The sequence below is a fragment of the Danio aesculapii genome, chromosome 5, assembly GCF_903798145.1.
Source record: "Danio aesculapii chromosome 5, fDanAes4.1, whole genome shotgun sequence".
Classification (NCBI taxonomy): Eukaryota; Metazoa; Chordata; class Actinopteri; order Cypriniformes; family Danionidae; genus Danio; species Danio aesculapii.
The window spans coordinates 64821764-64847735 of NC_079439.1; positions in this window are offsets into that span (position 1 = coordinate 64821764).

Consider the following 25972-nt stretch of genomic DNA (forward strand, 5'->3'; position numbering starts at 1 on the left):
AAATACATATAAAAAGTAATGTCTCAGATCTGCACCACTCAAATACTCTGGTCCGCAATGCCGCAAACATAGAGAAGCGTAAAGCCATCCCAGGGCTGTATTAAATGACGGCAGATCAAATCTAAAGATCGACCTGTTGTGTAAATAAATACAAAGCATGTCTCTCGCTTACAAATAATGGTTATATACGCTGTAGTGCCAGCGCTGAGCTCCAAGAGGATAGAGTTTACGCCGTCATTTCATTACTCCATCATCCAGAGAGAAGTCCATCAATAGATCATTTTGGGGTCGTCTGGCCGCTGTCCAAATCAGTGGGTCAGGACTCATATTATGTCTGACAGTGATCTACTGCTGCTGACGACATTGAGAACATTCTCAGCCCACACAGGGGAAAAAAAAACACTGCAAAGTTTACAACGTGTTACCCAAGTCATTAGTCGGTTATTACATTCACGACCAGACTCCTGATATCGCTAACAATCACGCGAGGAGAAAAACAGTAAATGGTTTAATGCCGTACAGCAGAATCCGGCAGGTCGTCTTGTTTTTGCTGCTTTTCTTTCAGAGCCTCAAATGTTTCCTATTATGTCTTTCACTTTTCCTGCTGTAAATACTCCACTCTCAAAAAAACCCTGGCCAATGTTTGAAATACTCCACAAAGTTTTGATTTTGCATCATTCACCCCCAAAGTATGCTTAAGTCAGTCTCCTTCAAACAGTGCCATGAGCTGATTAGAAAAATATGGACAATTATAGACAGCTTAACCTCGTTTCTAAAAAAACGGAGGCTGGTTTGTGTTTCCTCCGTCTCTAACCTGAGTCCAGCGAAGAGCCAAGGAAAATAACCGTTAATGGTGTATTCCACAGTGTGGGTTTTATGTTATTAACGTTAAGGGCAGCATCCAAAAAACATATATGGCAAAAAACAAAGTCTCATCAACCATTCTGGCAAATCCCTGGTGTCTCCTAAGGTCATTTCAGAGCGACTCCACAGCAGATTTGCAGGCTTTAGAAGGGCACGAGACCAAAGGCGGCGCACAAGTGATATGTTAAAGCAGCAGGCTCCAAATATGAGTTTTATTGAAACATTTACTGGGCTTTCGGTGTAAGCGGAGAGAGAACAAGAACAACAATCAAATACCAGAAAGTAACATTCACTGCTGAGAATACGAAATGAGATGCCAGTGGTTATTGGTTGGTTTTATTCAGATTTCCTTTACCTACTCGGTTACTTTTAATGATAATTAAAAATGTTCTGTTTTCTTAAGTGTTATATGAGGCAATGAATGCCAAGAAGCATTGTGGGCAGCATTGAGGTAAATGGTTACATTTGTGCAGTTCATTCTTAATGAGTTGTTCATTTTTCAGAGCGTATATATATATATATACGTATATATATATATATATATATATATATATATATATATATATATATATATATATATATATATATATATATATATATATATATATATATATATATATATATATATATATATATAATGACTTGCTGGGTTCAGGATACACTATATTTTTCTATCATGACAGTCACTAATAATTTACGCATATGCAGTACCTATAAAATCATTCCAACCAATGTAAAATTATGATTTCTCTTCAAGTAGGTATTTAAATCAAATTCACACACATACTCACCGGCCACTTTATTAGGTACACCTTTTCAACAGCTCATTAACGCAAATTTCTAATCAGACAATCACATGGCAGCAACTCGATGTAGACAAGGTCAAGATGATCTGCTGCTGCTCAAAATGAGCATCAGAATGGGGAAGAAAGGTGATTTAAGTGACTTTGAACGTGGCATGTTTGTTCTGGCGGGCTGTTCTGAGTATTTCAGAAACTGCTGATCTATTGAGATTTTCACGCACAACCATCTCTAGGGTTTACAGAGAATGGTCCGAAAAAGAGAAAATATCCTGTGAGAGGCAGTTCTGTGGGCACAAATGCCTTGTTGATGCCAGAGGTCAGAGGAGAATGGCCAGACTTGGAGAATGGGCATAGGAGAATTTGAGCTGATAGAAAGGCAACAGTAACTCAAATAACCACTCGTTAAAACAGAGGTTTGCAGAAGAGCATCTCTGAACGCACAACATGTTGAACCTTAAGGCAGATGGGCTACAGCAGCAGAAGACCACACCTGGTGCCACTCCTGTCAGCTAAGAACAGGAAACTGAGGCTACAATTCACACAGGCTCATCAAAATTGGACAATAGAAGATTGGAAAAATGTTGCCTGGTCTGATGAGTCTCGATTTCTGCTGCGACATTGAATGGTAGGGTCAGAATTTGCCATCAACAACATGAAAGCATGGATCCATCCTGCCTTGTATCAACGGTTCTCAACGGCACAGGTTTGCAAACCTCACCTAAAGTTATAATAATAATAATGGCGCAGATGACAGCGATCATGACATGAGGTAAATGTTGATCCGCCAGCTGAGATCAATCGAGTGTTTTCGGAGAAGGTGCCCGAATCTCGATGCGTTGCATTCACCGCGTGTTCAGCGCAAATGTCCGCTAAATATAAAATCTAACACTGTACACATCATCGCCAAAGAAACTCGTCTTTACTAAGTTTACACTGAAACTACAGCTCATAACAAAGAGCGGAATTGCGCTGGTGGTCATCGCGAGAATCCTGCTCTGTCTGCTCATAAATTGGTGCGGCTGACTCGCCTGCTTTATTCCACCAACACAGAGAAATGAAGATCAGCTCATAACGAGACTGAGCATTTACAATGACCCAAACCAAAACTTTTAAAGAGTGATAGAAGTGAGACTTTCTTTTGTCCGTTCTTCCTTGAGATGTATATTATTTTGCTATTGAAAGTAATACCGTGATATTATACCGTCACCGTTCAAAAGATGAAAAATACCGTGATATTAATTTTAGGTCATATCGACAACCCGTAGTATATAGTATAAATTATAGGATAGTATATATATAATGTATATGTACACACACACACACACACACACACACACACACACATTCCTAATTAACCTAGTGAAGCCTTTAAATGTCACTTTAAGCTGTATAGAAGTGTCTTGAAAAGTATCTAGTCAAATATTATTTACTGTCATCATGGCAAAGATAAAATAAATCAGTTATTAGAAATGAGTTATTAAAACTATTATGATTAGAAATGTGTTGAAAACAATATCTCCGTTAAACAGAAATTGGGGAAAAAATAATCAGGGGGGCTAATAATTCTGACTTCAGCTGTATATAAATATAGCTAGCAAAAAACTAAATATCACATTGTGAGTTTATTTGCAATATCGTGCAGCTGTCATTATGTAATTTTGACTCCTACCATCTTGTCATAGAAATTCTGATTGTTATTGGCTGCTGTAATTTTCCTCTCCTGACTCCTGCATAAGTATTTAGCTCAGCTCTAGATTCACCTAACAGCACCTGGAGAGGCTGGGATAAAGATAGTAAGTGCCCTGATTGGTCAGATTTGGATAAACAACCTATGCATTGAGCACACAATTTCTATGTTCTACTATGGAAGTCAGTGGTTACAGGTTTTCAGCATTTTTTAAAATACCTTCTTTTGTGTTTAACACAAGAACAGAAACTCATAAAGATTTACATCCACCTGAGGGTGATTAAATAGTGATTAAAATTGACATTTGTGGGTGGACTGTCCCTTTAATATGATTAAAAATGTAGCTTCATTCTCTGGTCACCTCTAGATTTCAAAACAAGTTATTCATTAACTTCCATGCTATTTGTATGTCCTACTATGGAAGTCAGTGGTTACAGATTTTCAGCATTCTTCAAAATACCTTATTTTGTGTTCAATAGAAGACAGAAACTCAAAAAGATTTACATCCACCTGATGGTGAGTGTATATTTGTGGGTGAACTGTCCCTTGTATCATGTAAATGTAGTTTCGTTCTCTGATCACCTCTAGATTTGTCACATGAGGATTTCCAACAAGAAGCGAAACAAGAATTCCCTGCTTTCCAGAACATTTTTTTGCACTCCCAAACAAAATTCCACGATAATTCTAAGCAGCTGTGTATCGCACCTCTGATACTGACAGCATGCGTGAGTTCACAAAACTATGTTGTGCACTGGCCCTGACCCAATGCCCTGCTCCAGCGGGTCACCTCATTCAAACATCACCCGCACGCTCTTTTTGTTTATCTTCTTCTTCTTCACCGAATAATGAAACTGGTGCATGAGCAGTTCACTCGCCTGCTAAATCTTCACCCGGCTGACCTCAGATCTGCACAGTCATATTTCCTATATTGTGTGATGTCATGGTGCAGATAAGAGTGACAGTCAGGCAGCATTCAAGAGCTTTTTTGGCAGCGCTCGCTGTCAAGAGTGCTCTCCGGGGGAATGGACTCGGCCCAAGTACTGGGAAAGCAGACCTGCAAAACAAAGCTGCCAATTCCGATCCCCTCTTTCATCTGGGATCTCGGAGATGCAGACAGATTTGTGTAGGAAAACACAGATACACATGAAGCAGGCTCCTTGTGAATATTCTGAATACAATAGTTGAAAAGAATTTAATACCGACTAAATTACATATTACACACGATATTGCCAGGTACTTTGTCTGCTTTTGATTCGCCAAGTCAAAGCGCTTCCAAAGCATAATGCGCTAAAGCACAAAACCAAAGCAGAATAAGCCCTTGCGAGATTTGAGCAATATGCAGTACGTTTGGTGAATGATCCAATGACTCACTCGTAATAATAGTGGATGCATCTTAAAATTCTAGTGACGATGTGAACTTCCTTCTGTCCTTCAGAGGCTCTGCATTAATGGAACACTCCACCTTTTCTGGAAATAGGCTCATTTTCCAAGTACCTTCGAGTTGTGCAGTTGTGTTTTACCATTTTTGAATCCGTTCAATCTGATTTCTGGGATTTTTTGGGAACATTTTTATCTTAGCCTTAATGTATTTAATTTAACAATAACGATATTGTTTTTGATATATTGTGCATCTCTTCTTGTCACCTGAAATACATTAACAGCGCTAACATTTCGTAGACTAAACTATGCACAATGTCAAAAAAAAATTGACTGCGATATTTTTTTTTTTTTTTTTACACACATTTTACCAGGAGTGCGTTTCCGAAAACCATTGTTAGCCAACTAAGATCGCAAGTTTTGTCGTTACTAACATAGTTCGTTGATTTGGCATTTCCCAAATTCATCTTTCCAACGAACATTCGCAAACTGCATTGCAAACTTCTACGTTTGCAACTACATCTCTAGAGCTGTAGTTAGAAACATAGTTCCTGGCTGTGTTCTATTCCCCGTCATCCCCTCTATGCCCTATTCATTTAGAACATTCTAATATTTAAACTTGGAATGATTAAAAAAAACACATTAAAGTCATCTCTCTTAGGTATAAGTTGCTTTCAAAGTATTTTTACAGTTTAGTTTTAGCAATCTTCATATTTACAATTGCGTTCCCTTTGTAGTGCACTTTGAAAACATTGATGTCATTTTCAACACAGCCATGGCTCATGACAAAAGCTATAAGTGACCTATTATTTAAAAGAGGAATTTATGTTACGTCTCCAAAGGTTGTGTAAACAAATATATATAGCATATGTTAATGCTTTTAATTTATAGTAGGTTATTTATTAAGTAATATATCTGTACTATACATGACATGGGTCTGTTGGTTAGAACATTTCTGCAGTGGTTTAAATGTGTCAAATTGTAAAAGTAGACTTTAAAATAAATAATAAAATAAACAATATCCTACTTAATAATAAATTACAACCATTAATGATTTATATGATTTATAAATGAGATTAGAATAAGTGTTAGCTTTCGAGATTTTATATGGAATATTCTCAATAATATATGTAAAGGAATCATAGGCTCTACAGTTGACGTCAGAATTATTAGCTCTATTAAACATAATAAATATTATTATGTCCTATGTGTTATAAAAACAAAACTTTGTTCACAGGTATTGATAAAAGATTTGTCCCATTAGTCAAGAACTTGCACTGTTAATTACTGTACACTAATGAGGGGTATATCTCATGTTAACAAAAACACCCCCAACACTTATTTCAGAAAAATGATTAAAAGCATTACAGTCATTTTTATTGGATCAGAAAATATTTTGCCATGAAAAAGGACCGAAATCCAGATGTCTGTATTTCAATCAAAGCCGTCCCAGACAGAGCGATAACTTTTACAGCATCGTAACGTGAGACAAAACAGTGCTGTAAAATATAATGACCAAAATCCTTGCGCATGTCTCGTTAGCAAATTAAAGCAAACTCTTAATTTAAGGTTTGCTCTTTCTTTCACGTTGCCATTGTTCCATGTTTGTAATTTTAAAGAAAGGCGAACGGATGTTGGAAAATCTAATTACTGTAAGTGATCCCTATATAGTATAGATTGGCTTTAAAGGAACACTCCACTTTTTTTTTGGTTTTAGAAATAGGCTCAATTATTCCCCTTGAGTTAAACAGTTGAGTTTTAGCATTTTTAAAAATCTTTTCAGCTGATCACCGAGTCTGACAGAAGCACTTTTAGCTTAGCTTAGCATAAACCATTGTATCAGATTAGACCATTAGCACCTTGATCAAATGTTTTTTTTTTTAAAGTTCCGATAATTGATCTTCGTTAGACTGAAGGAAAATGAAAAGTATCTTCTTAGCCAATATGTCTATGAACTATATACTCGTTCTGGCGTAATAATCAAAGAACTTTGTTGCTGTACCATGACTGTAGTAGGTGCAATGATATTTCACAGTGCCAGAAAATAGTTCCCTGCTAGGTAACTTGGTAACAGTACTGCATATTATCATTGCGAATGCTTTAGCCATGGATTGCATTTTTCTGAACAAGATGCTAATGGTCTAATCCAATTCAATCATTTATGCTAAGCCAAGCTAAAAGTTCTGCCGTTAGACCCAGACATTGAATAAATTCAAAAATGCTAAATTTAAACTGTTTAATTATAGAATAGTTGTAAAATGAGCCTGTTCCTAAAATAAAATGTAAAAATGTGTCCTTTTGATAGATTTGGACCCATTGTTTTAAGTCTGTCCTGATGAACAAATAACAGTGTCTGTTATATACATACATGTATATATATATCTTTATATGTATATATATATATATATATATATATATATATATATATATATATATATATATATATATATATATATATATATATATATACAGTGTCTGTAAAATTTAATGACCAACATGTCTCGTTAACAAATTAAAGCAAACTTCAGCCATGGATTGCAAATTTTATAAAAGATGCTAATGGTCTAATCCAATTAAATGATTTATGCTAAGCTAAGCTAAAAATACTCCCATCAGACCCTATTTAACTCTAAGGTAGTTATAAATTGAGCCTGTTTCTAAAATAAAATGTAGAAATTTATCCTTTTGGATCAGGGTATCTTCCGTCCATTCCATATTCGTTTTCAAACAAAAAAAATGAAAACTAAAAAACAAGATTAGCTCACAAAAAATGAAAAAAAAAAAACGAGATTTTGGCTTGATTTTGGTTTTTAATTTAGGGTAGGAAAATGGATAAACGACTTTAAAATTCATTATACACCGGTAGGTGGTGCTGAAACGCCCATGATTTTCCTCTGATTGGTCAACCAAATCTGAGCTTGTTACGTTGTTTATCCGTTTTCCTACTCTAAATTAAAAAACAAAAATCGAGCCAAAATCTCGTTTGTGAGCAAACAAAAAAATTAAAAACTGCCATTTTCTTAGTTTTCCTTTTTTGTTTGAAAACGGATATGGAATGAACGGAAGATACCTTGACACTTTTGACCTATTTGGACCCATTTTTATGTCTATATAAGTGCAGATGTCCTGATGAACATCCAACAGTGTACATTTCATACAGTAAAGCAAGTCATACAGGTCTGTAATGTCGTGAGCGTGAGTAAATAGTAGTTTTGTCATTTTGGGAGAATTCTGACTGTAATCGTTCATCATAGACAGATGTTGCAGGTTATGTAGCCTGTATCTGGACGACTGCCTGCCTGCCAGCAATAGTTTCTACTATTGGCCTTTTTTTGGAGGGTCTCGCAGGCCTGAACGTGTCTATGGGGATTAAAGCAAGCAGAGAATGATGAGGTGGTCATGACGTTGGAAAAATATGAGCTGGTAGGGCTCATTTTTGCTTTAACATTAATGCTGAAATTATACGGGGAGAACTATTTAAGCAACTATGCGAGGATAATGGCCCCGTGTCTTCATCGGGTGCCAAGAGAATTCTGGAAAGAAACACAATCCGCTGGAATCCTCACAGCAGACCTGCGTTGTGTTTGGGCTATTTTTCAGCGGCAGTGAATTCTGTGCGTGTAAGCATAGACCCATAAAAATATCACATATAGGCCCTGGGTACATTCTGTACCACAAACATCACATCTCACTCATACGCAAAATGGGGCAGAGCTGGAGCCATAGAGCTTTTTCTTGCTTTTCAGTTCTGTGGCTTTTATTGACTCTAACCATTACACGAATAGAGTTTATATTTTCATTATGAATGCATTTAAGAGACAGCCGCAACATATTGCTGTTGCTCAACATTATCAGGATCACAAGAAGTGAAAGACACTGTCCCAGAAAATCTCTCCCTGCATCTTACACATCTTCAACTGAGAATGAAATGAAATTGAAACTGTAATAAATAATAATAGAATGGAAATAACATTTATCGCACGATTAATAAAGATTTTTATAATTATTTAGCACAGTAGCAACACACAGCAAGAGTATAAACCTGAAGGCATCTGCCATTTTAAAACCAAGCTACAAAATTAATCTTGAGATTATTACAATATGATAAATGGATCATATCAATTCATTTGAACACTTTACAATAATCCAATAAAAGGGCATACTCACACTATGTACAGTTTCCTTAAACGCTTGTACCCCCTCCCGTCTCCCCCGACGGCCCGCACTCACATTACATTCGGGCCTGTGCACGCTTACGTTGTCAATTATTACGTCGAGTACTCTCGCTCAGCACTGTGGAGATTTCTTCAGTTATATCGTCGTTTAAGTCAGTTGATATGCAGCGACACGCAGTCAAATATTTCGCTAAACAGATCAGCCGCTTTTGACGCTCATAAACAATCATAAAGTCCTCGTGCTGCAGGAATTAGGATGTTTGCTGAAGGTGCGGAGCTTTCGTGCAGTGAGGGGTTTGCGTCTTTTATAAACTACGACAGTTTGCATTCATTGAACAGTAAGAATGATTAATAAACGCATATGAAACAGTCCCTTAATAATCACGTCTCGCTTTCAGTTTCGGGCTCTGGCGGCGAGTTTTGCATTCACACACACAAGCGTACCGCGCCAAAGCCCAAGTGAACCGATTCAGAGCACTCAAACTTCTAAAACGATCTGGGAAACGGGCGTGGGCACGGTTTGGATATCATAGTGTGAGGCGTCCCTTAATCACATCTGTGCGGTTTGTGAAAATAAAAGCTTTTGAATATTTTTCCAGACACAGATAGACGCTAGGTGTCAGTCAGATAACGATCTTTGTTCCTTCCTAAAGCCAACTGTGTTTAAAATTATTCATAAAATGCTTTTGATAAACCCCTTGTTTGTTTACCTTGCTTGCTTGATGCGTGTGCATGTGAAGAAGTGCTCCGGTGAGTGCCAGCACACACATATTATGTACATGTGAACGTGTTCCTCCATATGTTTTTATCGAAGTTTTTCAGAATACTTATCCATCCACAGAATTTGTAATGTCAAATGTGTAAAACGTTTAGCTGCGGCTCGTGCTTCTACCTTTGGATGTCTCTGGGACAAAACAGCTGTGTGAATGCTAAAGCTTTAAATAAAAGTGAAACCATCAACAAAAGCCAGACCCCTTCTATGATTATAAATACAAGCGCAGCTGTTTAGAGCTCATTTCTGGTTGATGTCTGAATTTACCAGTATTTTGAAATAGACGTGTGAATGGTCTTTACCGGAAAAATTCCGGAATGTCCTTGCATGTTTGAACAGCGCTTTTTTGAATTTAGTCGTTCTGGTAATTTTCCAGATATTTACCGTATTGCGGTATTCCGGTAAGATACTTTAAGGCTTAATTCTGATTACATTTTTATTTTCATTTCAGTTGTTATACATAGTAAAACAATAACTCGTATAATGCAAATAAAGCATACATATAAATGCATTTGCCACAGTAAATCCAGGTACACTACCTAGTGATAAAGGTTTTTCTCTCTCTCAAGAGAATATACTTGCAGATGCTTTTATGTGTACCCTATAATAAATAATACATATAATTAACAATAATAATAAAAATGATATATATATATATATATATATATATATATATATATATATATATATATATATATATATATATATATATATATATATATATATATATATAATTTTAATATGAAGCTTTACAATATTATATATGTGCATATACATTAAATTAGCCAGAACTGAAGCCAAATCTGGAGCTTATCTAACAAAATAGCTCACAATAACAGTCCAAAAATGTGTACACCCAAATTTATATGTTATATAAAAATATTAAATACAAATTTAAAAGGAGGAAAAATCAAGAGAAGCAATAAAAAAATAAATAAATTGAAAAATTTTGTTGAAATGTTGTAATGTTCACTGTACACTCACCTGCCACTTTATTAGGTACATCTGTCCAACTGTTCAGTAACTGAAATTTCTAATCAGCCAATCACATGGCAGCAACTCAAGACGACCTGCTGCAGTTCAAACCGAGCATCAGAATGAGGAAGAAAGGTGATTTAAGTGACTTTGAACGTGGCATGTTTGATGTTGCCTGACGGGCTGGTCTATTTCAGAAACTACTAATCTACTGGGATTTTCACGGACAACCATCTCTAGGGTTTGCAGCGAATGGTCTGAAAAAGAGAAAATATCCAGTAAGCGGCAGTTCTGTGGTAGCAAATGCCTTGTTGATGCCAGAGGTCAGAAGAGAACCCAGACTGGTCCGAGCTGATAGAAAGGCAACAGTAACTCAGATAACCACTCATTACAACAGAGGTCTGCAAAAGAGCATCTCTGAACGCACAACATTCCAAACCTTGAGGCAGATGGGCTACAGCAGCAGAAGACCACACCGGGTGCTACTCTTGTCAGCAAAGAACAGGAAACTGAGGCTACAATTCACACAGGCTCATCAAAATTGGAAAAAGGTAAATTGGAAAAATGTTGCCTGGTCCAACCCGGTACTAGTTAGGTGTTCCTAATAAAGTGGCTGGTGAGTGTGTGTATATATGTATGTATATATATATATATATATATATATATATATATATATATATATATATATATATATATATATATATATATATATATATATATATATACATACACATACACACACATATATATATATATATATATATATATATATATATATATATATATATATATATATATATATATATATATATATATATATATATACACATACATACATACATACATGGATGGGGGGGTTGGGGTGGTTTGACAAAGGTCCAGAATTTGTAACATACATGAGCTCCTTTGTCCTTTTCTGACTGTTATGTCATCAAAAATAATAGAAATATCTAAATAAGAACTCATTGAAAAAGGCTTTAAGACCAAATGGAATCTGATGTAAGTAAAGTCAATTTTCAGTACATTGTTGTTAAATAGCAAACACATTTTACAAGTAACTTTTATTCTAAATCTTGGACCTTAATTGTCATTTATAAGGGATTTATAAAGCATAAATAGTCCTCACTTTAGATTGTCAAAACTGGATGAGATTGACTTAATAAAGCACTTATTAACATACAAATTAACTATTATGCCTGAATAATAAGATATTTGAATGTTCGTTTGAATCGTTTATTAATAAAGAATAGAGCATTTGTATCTGCAGATATAAACTGCTTACTAACATCTGTTAATGTAGAGTTAATGCTTAACAAATCATGAATTAACTATTTGCTGATGCTTATTAAATGATTTATAGTGTGTAGTTATTATAAAGTGTTACCAATAAAAATTATGGATAGGAAAAAAAAGACTGTAAATACTGTAACTCGTTAAATAAATGTGCTCAAAGCATTTGTGTTCTTTGTAACAATTATTTGTTCATATCTGATTATGGCTTATTTGGATTCTTGATCCATTGTATTTTTTCCAACAGATTCAGTGCCATCATCCCAACAGCAAAGGCATTTCTGGTTAGCTTAAAATGAAATAACTCCTCCATTGCACACAGCAGACATAATGTGGACTGCATGCATCCGATCCTCATGAGGTTCCAATTAGATGCACGACCTGATACAAATAAAGAAAGGGCTATTTATTCTCATATCCTGTAGGCTTGTTTACAGCGCTCGTATTTTCACACTAACCGCCAGTCTTTAGCAGATGCGTTTTCACCGGTCCCTCCAATTGATCCCAGAATAGAGCTGAAAAATAACAAGCTCCGCCGCTCTGTATAATTGTTGCCTGAGGTCAAGTGCATTTCCAAAACTGATTTGCTCTTCAGTTTTTCCTCTCTTGTGGAAGCCGAGGGGAAAATCCCTCGGTGAAAGAGGGACACCCGCTCTGATTCGGGCTTCAGTCGGGCCTCTGGTTGACCTCGTGGAGACTGGCTGCTCTTGAAACCACAAAGCCACAGTTGTCAAACTCAAGCCAGTTTTACTGCCTACTCAGAGTGGCCTACGATCGCAGGAAAACACAAACACTGCTGGCTGATGTGGCCCGGGCAAATGTGTTTAACTCACTTAAAACGGCCAGTGGAAAAATGATGCGCTGCCGTCTGACTCTTAAAGCAATGGTTGATCTCACAAACGTAGTTGTTTGCTTTGTTGATGGATGAAGAACACTTTTACGAGCTGGTTCATGCCATTTTACATGTTGAATAGGGACAAATTGATCCGACAAGATCATTTACTGTTGCTGTAAAAACTGTGCTGGGGTTGGGGGTAATAATTAGGCTATAAATAAAATATATACAGATGAAGTCAAAATGATTAGCCTTCCTGTGATCTTTTCCATATATTTCTCAAGTGAGTTTAACAGAGCAAGGACTTTTTTCACACTATTTCCTATAATTTTTTTTTTTCTGGAGAAAGTGTTAATTATATTTTTTTTGCTTAGAATAAAAGCAGTTTTTATTTTTAAACCACTTTAAGGTTAATATTATTAAACCCCTTAAGCAACATATTTTTTGATTGTCTACAGAACAAACAAACAAAAAAATCTGTAAAAAAACAGTCAACAGACTGGCAGCAGGGCTTCCAGAGATGTTCTGTTAAATTACAGAAAATAACCATTTCACAGAATTACAAGCAAAACCTGTAAAAATACAGAACAGACTTTATGGTAAAATAAATTAAATTACAGTTTATTACTGTTGATAATTTGCACTTAAAGTTTCAGAATAAACAATGGAGATAATCTAAAATTCCTGTTCCTAAATTACAAGTGATTACTGTCATTTTACAGATTAAAACTGTAATGATACAGGTAATTACTGCCATTTTGCTAATTATTACTGCATTTATACAAATTATTACTGTCATTTTGCTAATTATTACTGCATTTATACAGATTATTACTGTCATTTTACAAATTATTACTGTAAATATATAATTTATTATTGTAACTATGCAGATTAATTAATGTTTTAAAGATCATTACTGTAATTATACAGGATATTAATGTATTGTACAAATACATTAATGTGATTTATAATGATTGTGACTGTAATTATGCAGATTAATAATCGGATTATACAGATTAATTCATGTAATTATGCATGAAATCTCTAAATATTCTATCAAATTTAATACAGAAAAAAAGCTTTTATAGAATGATTAAAAAAACTCAAGTACAAATAATTGCTGTTGTCATAAAACACGGTAAATATAACTATAAACTATAATATAGCTTAACAAATATTTCTAGTACTTTTAAAAAATACAAAACTGTTATATATCTGATTTTTTATTTATTTATTTTTTTATTTATTTTTTATTTTTTCTACAAATAACACATTTACTCATCATTTACAACAAAAACAAGGTTAGTGCCATATGAGGATGCCAGCACAACAAAGTTGAGGATAAAATAGCAGTTTATTAAGAGAATCATCTTGCAATTAAAGGTGTCTGTGATCAGTCCATGATCTTCTGGCTGTGTGTGTAATCAGTGAGAATTAGAAACCCGGGTGTGCGAGGTGCATGCTGGGAGTTGTAGTACGTTAATGTAGCATGTGTGTAGTGATCGTAACAGTTAGCATAGCAACATTGTCAGCCACTGATTAGTTTTTTAACAATAGCCGGTTTTTCCATAAAGTAGAATGTGAATAACAGCTAATTAGAGCCATTTGTACACTATGCAATACAAAAAACTAAACTCATAATAAAATAAAACATTAAAACAAGGCTGTCAAAGTCTGTGCAGTTTAAGTCTAACCCTTAAAATATAATAATAAAATGTATCTAATATATATATTAAAAAAATAATAATAATAATAGTGTTTGGGACATTTCATATGCTGCAAAACAGTTGCAGGATGACACTGTATGTCTGTAACAAAATATAAAACATTCAAAGTATTTCAAATAGCCACTTAAGAGCTAAAATGTGCTGTCCACATACAGTATGTGGACACTCAAGCCCTAGGAGGTTGACGTTTAAATTATTGTCTTTATATCACCCTAATGAGGCTGTGGACACACTATACCTACATACAGTTCTGTCCAAACAGCTTACAAAAGACAATTTTTATGATTAGTGCTCTTTAATTAATCTAGTTATCAAGCCTTTAAATTGCACTTGAAGCTGAATACTACAGGCTATACTATACTATAGCCAGCCTACTGAAGAAAAGGTGGTTCTTTTTTTCTCAAAAAATGAAATTTTTTGCTGTTATTAGCCTCGTTTTTGTTTAAATTATAAGGTTTAAATACTGCATTTTTATGACATTTTAAACTCAAATTTTTGCTGGATTAGCTTGTCAGATGGTGATCATAACCACACTTTTTGATGCAACAAAAACATTTGCTTACCATACTATTTTACCATGAAGTGTTTATTTACAAATGTGCATTTAAACTGTACGTTATAAGTTTTATAAATAATGTAATGAGATTAGAATTAAATTTCATTTTTTAACAAAGAAATATGAAATAATCCTTTTTTTTGTAAATACAATTCATCATTTAAAAAACCAAAAACAGTTAGGAATCTGTTAAAATTGGTTTTAAATTGAAAACTCTAGCTTATAGGTAAATAACAAACTAGCTAGCTCATTTCCTCAGTCAGAGTTTGTCCATTTGAATAATTGAAAATTAAATTAGTCTTAAATCCTTCTTCTATCCATTTTTTTCACAATTTATGAAGGCATACTGTCAAAATGGGACAAATGAGCTCTTATAGGGGTCAAATATTGGACTTTGTCAGTAGGGGGGTGGGTCTTTCAAACTACCCAACCCCCCAAGGCTACCGGCCTGTACTAGCCACTAACAACTTGTTTGTGATTATACTGTTTGGATTTAATTTAGGAAATCTTCACTCAAAGAAAACAAAATGTTCTAAAATTAGGGGATAAAATGTTAATTTAGCACAAGTGATAACTCTAATATGCTAACACACAAGCAGTGTGCAAATTCAGTGCCAGAACATATAGTTTTTTTTTGTGGAATATTTTTTATATCTATATATTTGAGAATTGAGAACTGCCTCTAAATAGTTTTTCTCATCATTTCAGCAGATTTTCTGTGTTTAGAAAGCAAGTGGACAGAGTAAAAGGAGCTTATCATACGACCTTGGTGTCAATCTAGGCTCAAATCTTGCTCTGGTCTGGAGAAAAGCGCAAACAGCTGCTGCTTGTATCACAGACTGTTTCTCTCAGTCAGGATTTGACATTCCACAACACCACTGGCCTAAAGTTTAGCACTCTCCGCCTCACCTAAAATGACCAGTCCAGTACTGCATTAAAGTCCAGTGCTGAGATCACACTCACTGCATGAAGTGGCATGAGTATTAAATCCACTGCAATTCATAACGTTTTGATTTAGTGGCTAATTCGTAAGATCTTATTTGTATAATTTAGTACGATATGCTCATCCTCCAATAATGGTTGGGTTTAGGGATGGGGTTTTATGTTCAATATTTATTTAGCCACAAACCTTTGCCCACTACTGTAGCCGAATGGTTTGATTTATGACTGATAATGATTTAAAAAATATATTTTATAAAATACCTTCGTAAAAAAAAATGTACCCAAAATGTAATTCTGGAGCTGATTTGAAGTTAAACTTTTAAAATCATTGCTATTTTAATAATTCATTAAGTTGGCAGTACATCATGATGTAAATACACAGTATATTACTGGTTGTTTTTGGGGAATAACTTACCTCCAAATCGAAGAATCTGAAAGTAGAAATGAAAAGTGTTTCCAATATACAGTACACACAATGAATAGACTAATCTATTGCACACCATCTTATAATTCATCTTATAATTATGAACGTAATACTAGTTTTAATGTACTTTTAATGTATATGCAGATTTATGATATTAAAGGCTTAACATATACACTCACTGGCCACTTTATTAGGTACACCTGTCCAACTGCTCATTAACGTAAATTTCTAATCAGCCAATCACATGGCAGCAACTCAATGCATTCAGGCATGTAGACATGGTCAAGACAGTCTTCTGCAGTTCAAACTGAGCATAAGAATGGGGAAGAAAGGTGATTTAAGTGACTTTAAACGTGGCATGGTTGTTTGTGCTAGACGGGCTGGTTTGAGTATTTCAGAAACTGCTGATCTACTAAGATTTTCATGCCGAAGAAAAGAAAATATCCAGTGAGCGGCAGTTCTGTGGGCGCAAATGCCTTTTTGATGCCAGAGGTCAGAGAAGAATGGCCAGACGTCTAATGACCTAATAGAAAGGCAACAGTCACTCAAATAACCACTCGTTAAAACCGAGGTATGCAGAAGAGCATCTCTGAACACACAACACGTCCAACCTTGAGGCGGATGGGCTACAGCAGCAGAAAACCATACCAGGTGCCACTCCTGTCAGCAAAGAACAGGAAACTGAGGCTACAATTCGCACAGGTCACCAAAATTGGAAAAACGTGTGTAATGGTGTGAAGGGTTATTTTCTAGACACACTTTGAGCTCTTTAGTACCAATTGAGCATCGTGTCAACGCCACAGCCTACCGTATTGTTGCTGACCATGTCCATCCCTTTATGACCACAGTGTAGCTATCTTCTAATGGTGACTTTCAGCAGGATAACACGTCATGTCATAAAGCACTAATCATCTTAGACTGGTTTCTTGAACATGACAATGAGTTCACTGTACTCAAATGGCCTCCACAGTCACCAGACCTCAATCCAATAGAGCACCTTTGGGATGTGGTGGAACGGCGTACCTAATAAACTAGCCAGTGAGCATATATTTTAAAGAATCTAATTACAATGTTAAATACAATTTAAGAATAAGTAATATGGGCTAAAATACATACAGTACTGTGACTTATTGGACCAAACTAGCCCAAGTTTTAAAATGATTTTTCTAAATGGAAGATGTATCGCTCTATGTAATTAGAGTACTTGCTGCTGTTGGTTAACTCTTTTGTTACTCCGAAGTATATTTACCGTTTATATTTATTTCTCTTTAAATATCTGTACCGTCATCCTTACTTTGATATGCTACCTTTTTGAAATAAATAATTTCAATAATAATTATTGACAAGAAGCTTATATGCATGCATCATTCTGACACAAAGAATACAACTGCATTTCATTAACCAGTGTTTATTTTCTAAATAATACATATCAGGAAAAATAACATTGATGTACTTATGGTTAATAAAGCTCGAGGAGTTCATGAAAATATACAGTACACTAGTCTGCTTTGTGACAAATAATATCACAATATTTTATATATATATAACAAAAAACATACAACAGTGGCAAACTGCTCACATCAGAGATACTCATGAAAATGAGAAATGGTACAAATCAATCGGTTATTAAAATCATATTGTGGTAAGTGCCCAAAAACAGTGCATTATGTGTATACTGAGAGAAAGTGAGTTTTTTGAGAACCAGTGCTTATGGGGACCATCAGTGTACGAGGTCAGGCCTTGTAGAGTTGTGTGTGAGAAACACCAGGAAGGAACAACAGGTCTGTCATCATGTCTGGTCTTGATTTGTTGTCAGTGCAGTCAGAGAAGATTGTGAATGTGGACACCAAACATTGACACAAAATGGAGTAGGGCATTGAAAAAGAAACAATATATATATATATATATATATATATATATATATATATATATATATATATATATCAATAAACACATATCTGATTTAGATACAAAGGTTCTGAAAATAATAATAATAATGAAAATGAAAATGGGGTAAAGCATTTCTCTCATTTGCAATAAACTTTATGATAAATACATCAAAATTTTTGCTATACTACCCGGATTAAAGTAGCACACCATCTAATTTGTACATCTCAGGATTTGGCAACAGTTTTGATCATGCAACTGTAAGGAGTTTAATAAACACATGCTCAACTGGTGTAATACTGACATCAAAAAAATGTTACCGCACTGTAAAAAAAAATCATAAATTAGCAGGTGTTTTTTGTTTATTTATGGCTGTGAATTGCATTGTGGGACTTTTATCTCTACTCTGTCAAGTTTTGATGTTAAAAAAACTACTGTGAAGTTTGAAAAGAGTGCTAAGTAGTTGTATATATATATATATATATATATATATATATATATATATATATATATATATATATATATATATATATATATATAAATATATTTATAAATAATTTTTGAATGGCCCAGCCAGAGCCCTGATGTAACCCTAATTGAGCATATCTAGAGAGACCTAAAAATGGTTGTCCACCAGTGGTTACCCTCGAATTAGACAGAACATTAGATGATCTGCAAGGAGGAATGGCAGAGGATCCACAAATCCAGGTGTGAAAAAAAACTTGCATCTTTCCCAAAAAGATTCATGGCTGTATTAGATCAAAAGCAACGGGTCTAAAAACTGAAATATCACACGGTTCTAAGTATTTAGACCCTTTGCTCAGTTTTTCTTTTTAATAAATCTGCAAAAATGTCAACAATTCTGTGTTTTCAACATTGGGTGCTGTGTGTACATTAATGAGGAAAAAAAATTATCTTAAATGATTTTAGCAAATGGCTGCAATGTAGCTTGTCCCAAGAAAGATCAAGGTCCCATAATGCGATGCAAAAAAACAGTTTTTTTTACAGTGCGGGAAAACTACAAAACCTACACATCAGTGTGGAAATACAGAGGCTATAAAGTAAAAAAGTGAAATCTCAAGACGCAAAGCGACTTTCGGGAATGTTCTCCATCGAGAATTAGAAAAGAGATATACAGAAATCTGGCTATTCGTCAAGCAAACACGACACTAGGGAAATCCGAAAAATACGTCGAAAAAACACATTTATTTATTTATTGAGGTACGATTTTGTTGGCATGTACGGACATGGTTCTGTAAATGCACAGACACACATATAGGATTACAGAAGGAATCTATACATGAGGCTTTTCTATACGTGGCCAAACATCAGCAGCTGAAGCCACCACAAGCAGTCTTTCAGTTTCTCTCACCTATTCTACTATTTACAGAAAAACCACACGAGCCCCGTGGCTCCAGACCGGTTCAATGTATCTACTCAGCAATTGGAAACGGAACCTCTCTCTGACCAATTTCCCCAGTATATACAAACATATGGAATCGAAAACACGGCTGGAAGTCAATACGGCAAAGGAACGCTTTGTATGATTTTTTTTTTTTTTCAAACGGTGGCATTTCTAAAACATTTTCCTTATGCGTTAGAGACTTTTATTTATTACTCATACAAATTGAGTGGCTGGGAAAACAGGTCACTTCCAAACACACACCTTTGCTGCATACTAACCGAAACAGAGGAACCGACAGTGAAGGAAAATAAAACAAAAAGACAGCAAAGTAACACTGGAGACATGTAAAAAAAAAAATAACTTAAATGACCGGTGTAAATATAAATAAAAAAGACAACATTCTTAATAAATAATTCTATTATTTACAACATCATATATTGCTAAGAGATTTTTAAATAACTAAAATACTGGATAAGCAGCAAACATTACAGGCATGAGGTACAGCAAAATAATAATAATAATAAAAAAGATCCTGTTGAGTTTACAGTAGACTGTTTCACCAAACTTCATTTGATTTGATATTGTTTTTCATGGCTTCAGAAGTAAAAGGTAATGCTATAGCATGCTATAGTAGGCTATAGCATGCATCAAGCTTTCTTAAAAGGATAGTTTACGCCCAAAATGAAAACTTGCTATTCGCTTACTCGCTTTGAGACCTCAGTCAAATCAATAGTTGTGTTTCCATCTACCTATTTTTATGCGGATTATAGAATGTGGCATAAAAAAATGAGTCCCGGCCAGATCAGTTGGTATTTCTATGTGAATTTTGCATGTTCTCCCCGTGTTCGCATGGGTTTCCTCCGGGTGCTCCGGTTTCCCCCACAGTCAAAACAAATGAGCTATTGGTGAATTGAGTAAACTAAATTGCCCCTGATCAACAAAGGGACTAAACCGAAGGAAAATGAATGAATGAAATGCTTAGTGTAATTCTCAAGATGTGCTTACATTTTGAAAACGTGCATTAAAAAACTAGGATAAAAGTTTTATCCATTAAGAAAAAAATGTACATAAACAATGGAAACTGAAAAAAATTTCTTCGTACACATCAAATAAGTCATGTGATTTTATTTTAAAACATATCATGCAACGATAAAAATTGGTGTGAACAGGATGCAGTGCGTCCCACATAAAGACTTTACTTGGGTGGGCTGCCTATGTATATTAACATATAAGTATATTTAAGTATAATTTGGTGTAACATATAAGTATATTTAAGTATATTTAAGTATATTTGGTGACATTTATTTTTTATTATTATCATCCTTTTGCACTTTTTTTTATCCGCCCAATAGCCAAACATCCGCGATCTATTAACTAGACGTTTCCTACACATTAATTTTACTTAAGTAAGTTTACTTTACTTTTACTTAAAGACTTTTGGGACTTAAAAATGCATCCGTCCGGGGTTTCTAAATCTCAGAAAATGTCCAGAATTTGGTTTTTGCTTTCGCTTTCTAAGCTATCGTCATTTTTATTTTTAAGCCTGATTTACTTTTGCTTGGCTTAGCAGCTGACAGCATGTGCAAAACTAAACAACGCTGACAGCATCTAAACAACTCAGATGAACTTTTCTATATACTTAGAGAGGGCTAAATTACATCTAAACTGGCTGTAGAATATATGTACACTGTTAGAAATTCTTAATTGCCTCATTTGCCTCATTTAAATAATCTACACTTTTTATTCTTGCAATTATTATACTTTTTAGATTTCCTTTATGTCATTTATTTCTCATTTGATGTATTTTTTTAATTTGATGATGTTGATATATTACATATTTTATACATATCTAACATGCTTTGGCAATACTGTACAAAATGTAAGCAGCAGATTTTACCTGTCAGTGTAAATGGCTGCTAAATAGAATAAAAGTAAAAGAAATAGTGGATTTCTTAAAAGAAATGGTGTATAATGAATAAAAATATTGTTAAAAATCTATTTTCGGCTACCACCGCAAGTATATTTCAAACCTGTGGGAAACACAGGGATGACATTTGGGGCTGTGTCTGTCTAAAACCTTAAACCATCTGTGGCATCTGTCATTGCTAGGCAATCACCAATCCTGTTCTCAGAGGATCCACCAATGACAAACCCTTGCTGTAGCTCTGATACAAGATTTATGTATGGAGGAAATGAAGAAGCACTGTGTTTATCTGAGGTAATCAGTCCTTTGTTGTTACAGAAATGTGTATAAGGTGGCGCAGTGGGTAGCGCTGTCGCCTCACAGCAAGAAGATCGCTGCTTTGAGCCCCGGCTGGGTCAGTTGGCATTTTTTTGTGGAGTTTGCATGTTCTCCTTGTGTTCACGTGGGTTTGCTCTGGTTTCCCCCACTAGTCCAAACAGATGTGCTCTAGATGAATTGGGTAAGCTAAATTGTCGGTAATGTATCTGTGTGAATGAGAGTGTATGGGTGTTTCCTAGTGATGGGTTGCGGCTGGAAGGGCATCCGCTGCGTAAAATGTATGCTTGATTAAGTTGGCGGTTCATTCCGCTGTGGCGACCCCTGATTAATAAAGGGACTGAATAAAAAAAATGAATGAAATGTGTAGTGTGAAGCTGATTGGTTGGTTCTTGTCAAATGACAAAAAATTGTAGATGTTTTTAACTCGCTGCTTTGGTAAAAGTGCGTGCGTCACATCTCCATTTGAAATAACGAACTTGCACACGCAAAAGACACGCTATGTGAGTTATTTGCAAATGTTTTATGCAATATTCCAGTTTTGCGCATAAATCTAATTTGCGTATTTGGATGGAAACATAACTATTGACTGCCAACATTCCCATTTACATAGAGAGGCAAAAACAACAACCCCAAAAAACAAACATACCAACAAAACTATATTTAAACCCAAGGCTCTTAATGATACATTGAGGTCTTACATAGTTAAACGATTGATCAGCAGGAGCCGCAGATATTAATTTAGCTTTGCCTCTATGTTGTAACTCTCAATGTGGCAGTAATTCTTTTATAAATCACCAACCACCACAGAAAAATTTACTAAAACAGCAAAGTTTTTCAATTTTGGTTAAACCATCCCTTTCCCAGGAAGAATAAAGACAGAAAACACAACGTTAAAAAAAGATCTGTACTGTATGTAAAGCTCAGTAATGGTCCATTTTCAGTGATGTCTGAGTCCGGTCGTGATTCTAGTTCATAAAGATTGCACATATATTGGTATTTGTTCTAGGCACTCTTTTCCAAGTGATATTTGAATAAAAGCAGCAGTATTTGAGCATTTGCTATGCAATAATAACATACAGTTTAATACTAGGAACAAAGAGACTAAATACATGATCGTTATATCGAAAAAAATGATGACAGCTGCTTGCGTACATGAATAAATAAGTCATCAGTGACTCTTACATACGTTCATCATTTCCATGTCTCTCGCAGGTCCGGTTTTTACCTTTGGAATTATTCGATTCTCTACTAAAAGTAGTGAAAAAACGAGAAAAAAAAAATATATAATGCACAGTATCAAGTACTATTCAATGTTGTCATACACTAAACGACTGTTTCATTTAATAATTACGATAACCTGTCTGACCATAGCAGCTTTTTAAAATTCTGTGGTAAACTTTTTCTTTCTTTTTTTTCCTTTTCCTTAACATAACAACTGTACAAAGACAAGTGCAGCGACTGTGGTCAAAGATTAAAAATACTGATTGACAGGGATACACCGAATATATAAACACGCACACAAGGCCCTTCCTACCACAAACTCTTCACTTCTGAGAAACATGTTATTCGTGGATGGACATTAATGACATAGATTTAACCTCTGTTGCTGTTCTGCTGAGATATCCTGGTTTGATAAGTAGACTAACTAGGCTTGATCACAACAGTTGTTTTTCTACATTGCTTATTTAATAAGATGTCATTTAGATGTGTTTAAGAGGTCAGAGAGATTGTGAGGGTGGCTGATAAATATGATACTATTTTAGGTACATTTAAAGGCAAAATTATTAACACTATTTTGAGATTTCTTTTTCAAATATTTTCCAAGCGATGTTTAATGGAGATAATATTTTCCAACAATATTTTTAATAACTAATTAGTTTGCTATTATGACAGTACGTAATATTTTTCTAGTTCAAGTAGGTTAATTGGGTTAACTAGGCAAGTCATTTGATTACAGTGTTTTGTTCTGTAGCCAATCAAACAAATATTTTATATGCACTGAAAAAAATTATTCAAAGATGATTCCTTGGATTTACTCATTTTTTTACGTTAAGCGGTTGTAAACAATTTATTTGTGTTGAATTTAAACAAACAAATTAAGTTGAACATTATTAAATTAAATTTGTTTGTTTAAATTCAACACAAATAAATAGTTTGCAACAGTTTTGCATGCAACACTTTTTTCAGTGTGGCTAATAATGATGATCTTAAAAAGTATTTAAAAAATGTAAAACTGCTAATCAAATTAAAATAAATAACACTTTCTCTCAAAAAATAAATATCATAGGAAATACTTTAGAAAAATTGACATTTTGACTGTTAAAGATCGCTTTTTAATCATTAAAATTTTGCAGGAGGGCTAATGATTTTGCCTTCAACTATAGCCAGCTATATTACCAAAGGGTGTGTTCACATTTGTAAATTGATTTGGTCAGGACTAAAACACAAAAGGATAGCTCTAGATCTAGATTTAGTTCTAGATCACTTTGTTTATTTTTAAGACTAAACCCAACATACACAAAACAAAAATACTGGTTTTATTATATAAATTTTGCAACAAACAATGTTGTGGGCTCGGTTGAATATGCTTGACATGGAAATATACAGTTGAAGTCAGAATTATTAGAATTATTGATTTTTTTTTTCTTCTTTTTTTTTTATATTTCCCAAATGATGTTCAACAGAGCACGGAAATTTTCACAGTATGTCTGATAATATTTAGTCTTCTGGAGAAAGTCTTATTTGTTTTATTTCAGCTAGAATAAAAGCAGTTTTAAATTTTTTAAAAACCATTTTAAGGTCAATATTATTAGCCTATTTAATCTATATATATTTTTAGATAGTCTACAGAACAAACCATCATTATACAATAACTTGCCTAATTACCCTAACCTGCCTAATTAACCTATTTAACCTAGCCGTTAAATGTCACTTTAAGCTGTATGGAAGTATCTGTAAAATCTGTGTAAAATATTATGTACTGTCATCATGGCAAAGATAAAATAAGTCAGTTATTAGAAATGAGTTATTAAAACTATTATTTTTTGGAATGTGCTGAAAAAATCTTTCTGTTAAACAGAAATCGGAGAGAAAAAAAATAAACAGAGGGGCTAATAATTCTGACTTCAACACTTAATCTTTTAAGGTGTCGCTTTGTATATTTGGTAGACAGAAGGGATGGCAGATTTCACAATTATTATTGATAAAATCACCTAATTGAGTTTGTTTTAATCAAACCAAACCTACCATGTGTGAACACACCCTAAAATTGACATTTTAACCTCTATAAGGATATTAAAAGTTCAACAGGTTCAAACAGACTGCCATAAACCACCACACAATGGACAATATAATCTCCAGTTTTACACACAAAACACAGAACTTAAAGCCTGTTCTCGTAATTACTAGAAAAGCTATATTTGCTATTGTGTTGAAGCACAAGCCAGTTGTTACACACACACTACCACGATGTCGTTTGTTACTCCTCACAAATATAACACCTCAAAAAGTGGAGCACCGACGGCATATCTGCCAATGAGATACTTCTGTTACAAAAGCTAAGATGAAAATTGACTGCAAAAAGGAGGAACCCTAGTATTATGCAACGTCAGATCCAGCTAGCGCAAAACTCCTCAATGAATGCTGAAAATAATCAACACTGAAGCCTAAATTACATTCTCTGCGTCAATAAATAACTCTGTTTTTTGTGTTAATTTGGCATTGCTTTTTTCAAAATTATGTTCCTTTCTGAAGGCTCTTCAGCTGTTCTTCATTGCAATTGGGTTATGATTACAGCCTGTATATAAATGTATTTCTTTCTTAATCAATTATCTCGGTGGCCGTTTTATCTCTAGTAGGGCTGTCAATCTATTCAAATCATTCATCTTACTATTTATTTGTCATGTAATGCATTCAGTTCCATATCTAAGAGGCAATTTATTCGGATGATGCTTAAAATGCACTGGGCTCGACACAATTGATTTATATTGAGGCAACATGAAGGAATTAAGT